The 3,281-nt window shown below is 34.2% G+C and overlaps 1 long non-coding RNA gene across 1 annotated transcript; it reads left to right on the top strand.

Annotated features, from left to right (window-relative positions):
• LOC109537620 lies at positions 1-1,039 on the top strand. The gene is made up of 3 exons (XR_002171944.2): positions 1-118; positions 182-282; positions 346-1,039. It is a non-coding gene; the product is annotated as an uncharacterized LOC109537620 (long non-coding RNA).
• The last annotated feature ends 2,242 nt before the right edge of the window (positions 1,040-3,281 follow it).

Genomic DNA, 3,281 nt, shown 5'->3' with positions numbered 1-3,281 from the left:
AAGCAAGGAGTCGGTTGTGATATATGCGCTAGTGTAGACAATTGTCTTGCTTGTCTTATCTATGTTTATCTCAGGTTACGTGCACCACGTGTTTTTCGAAAACCTGAAAAATGTAAAGGTATGTTGGTGTTTAAATTAAATACATTTGATTATTTTATTATTTTGTTTTCTATACATACAGGCGATGCCGCTGTTATGGACCTAAAGCATTGAAGACGCTAGGGATCACGTGAGAAAATCACACACGAAAAATTTTTGTATAAGATAAGACAAAATGTAATGGTATGTTGGTGTTTAAATGAAACACATTTGATTATTTTATTATTTCGTGTTCTATACATACAGGCGATGCCGCTGTTCTGGACTTGAAGCATTGAAGACGCTAGGGATTACTTGAGAAAACCACACACGAAAAATGTTCGCATAAGAGACAAGTAGGGTTGTCTGAACCTAATTGCTCTTCTAAAACTATTATCTGTATTTTTTTATTTTTACCAGTTTGATTTTGGTTGATTTCTATTTTGCGATAAACATGTTTTCTTGGATTGAAGGAAAACAACAAGAAGAAAAATGAAAATAATGTATCAATGCAAATTGCTATACCTAACTGTATTTCTACACGATAGAATAGCCTATCAATGTAAAACTATTAATTGTATTTTGTTGTTTAATGTAATGTGTAAATGTAAATGTTGTTGTTAAAATTTGTAATTGCTTATAGAATTTTCGTTAAGAGCATATTGCAAAACACTTTCATTGGGATTAAAAATTGTTAATGATGGATCGAGAACAAAATGAAAAGGCAAAAGCCACAGAGCGAGAACATGTAAGGAATATAAAATAATAAGTCTGCAGTTTTTTAGATAAAGTTTTGCGTTTTAGCTCACAATCACACAAACTTATTAAAGTTAGTATTTAATTTATTTATTATCCATTTAATTCGTTCAAGTTTAGTTGTAAGTAACTTTTGTTGTTGAAAAATTACAATAACAGTAAATACTTGATAAAGATGAAATAAAGGATCGTTTTTCTTTCGTTAGATATTTGTATGTATATTCTCTGAACATGCCTTGTACATTCCCAGAAAATACACATGTACATTCACTGAACATACCATGTGCATTCCCAGAGCATACACATGTATATTTCCTGAATATACCATGAACATTCAGTGTATTAACTCTGACAGATTCCTGGGACATACATGGAATGTTCATAATGGAACCCATGTATGTCCCATGAATATACAGGTACATCACATGAATGTTCCAGGTATATTCTGGGAATATAATTTTGCTATGTGGGAAATGTTGACAAATGGACATTCTGAACTCACAATTTAAAGCTGCATCAAAATGGGAACTTTCCGTTTAAAAAAACAGAAGAGGGTGTAGATTTTCCATAATTCCGGAAGTGCCGTCATTTTGAAAATACTATATTCAGACTTGTAGCAACCGATTATGGTGCCTACCAAAATTCATATTAATAAGATTTCAGAAAAAAAACGGGCTTCGTGAATCACCCTGTATTATTATGAATCCGTAAAATCTATAAGTAGGACTGTTTTCTCGGCAGTTTATTTTAATCTTAGGTAACTTTATTCTTATGGATTCTCCTTTAATACATGCATTAATTTTATTCTCGCGGAGCACACTCATGAATTTGAGTAACGCTGAATAGATCAATTAAAAAATGAACATAGGGTAAGCGACTCCTACGCCAGAAATGCGCTTTTTGACAGTATGGTGGAAGTGTAATGGTAGTTGGCGGTGCATGTTCCGTATATTTTGAACTCGGTGGTCTAGACCAGAATTAATCTATCATTGTATGTTAGATGGAATTAACAATTTTTTTTTGGTCGATGTACTAATGATATTCACATATATTTTTGTGCTCTTTGTAAGATCTTGTAGCATTCATAGTTTTAGCACAAAACATTATTTCTGTTTTATTATCACTTAACAATGTTAGACATTAACTGCAAATATCGTGATAAACAAGGCATAAATTAATTGACAAACGTTTGGTGTTTTTGAATCAATCACACAAATTCGTTTCGAATGAAGAAATGATCGCCATGGTCACAGTATTAGGGTTTTGCAAAGACAAATTGCCTGAAAGCGGATGCATTTACGTGGCGCTATACCCAAATTGACACGTTCCAGATTACCGGACATTAAGACACAAAAATGTGATTAAATTATTAGTGCACCCACTAACACTACAATGGCTTTATATAAGACAGTGGCGACAATAGGGCCAAAGCTCCTCCCATTCGCCATTATGGGTCGAATCAATTTGGCACCAACATATTTTGCATTGATCTGTATGGCTCAAGTATCTTTCTTTAATTTGAAATAATTGCCATAAAATAAAATGAGTTTGTCTATATAAAATGCCTTTCTTTGAGAGTTAAGTCAGCTGAATGGAGATGCAATTCAGCACGTAAAAAGAATTGTTCTCAGCAATGGAAATTTAGGTTAGGTTAAGGTTTCCAGTCTTGTTTGTTCCTCGTTATAAATCACACGTTTGTTTTTAAGCGAGCGTATAATAGACCCACTTGCAACCATTATTGAGTAATGTTTATTGTCTAGGTCCCAGGTATTAAAACACACACCACAAACATTATAAGACATTATTTGGCTTTATTCAATAAAAACATAGATATAATTTCTGACGTCTAGATGCAATATGATACTCTATAAAATTCAGAAATTAAGAGCGAAATACTACAAATATGTCAAGTAAAAAGTCAGCTCCATAGTCTGCATAGTAAATACAATAATTTATGCACCAAAATGGCGAATTTAATCACGTGAAGGCCTTCACCAATAGCTGACTACCATTGTCGCCACTGTCTTGTATAAAGCCAGTGTAACTAATACTAACGAAGATGGCTGACGTGATGTCAGACGAAAATTTAGCTCCTAATATGAACTAGAAAAAGGTGGAAAACGGGTGTTATCATTGTAAAAAATGTGTCGTCGAAGTAGCGAAATGTAAAAAGTGCGTTAATTGCTTCCACCCGTCCTGTTTAGTTCAGTTTTCAAAGCAGAAAAACCCAGAATGTATTTATGAAGCCGACAAGGTTAGAAAAAAGACAAGTACGAATATGAAGGCTTTCACGGCCGGTTAAATCACATTTAGGAATGTTTTCCGGGTTTTGAAGCCGTGGTCTATGGGAATTTCTTCCTGGCGTTTCGTCCACAACTGCGGTGGACATTATCAAAGGCGATGAGGCAGTGGGCGAAGTGATCTCCCGTGCTTTCCGACTAAGACTG

Source organism: Dendroctonus ponderosae, unplaced genomic scaffold (genome assembly GCF_020466585.1).
Source record: "Dendroctonus ponderosae isolate FM_Combo_2020 unplaced genomic scaffold, Dpon_F_20191213v2 Dpon_F_20191213_7, whole genome shotgun sequence".
In the NCBI taxonomy this organism is placed as follows: Eukaryota; Metazoa; Arthropoda; class Insecta; order Coleoptera; family Curculionidae; genus Dendroctonus; species Dendroctonus ponderosae.
Note: the sequence above shows the minus strand (reverse complement) of the source record. Positions and strands in the feature narration are given on the sequence as shown.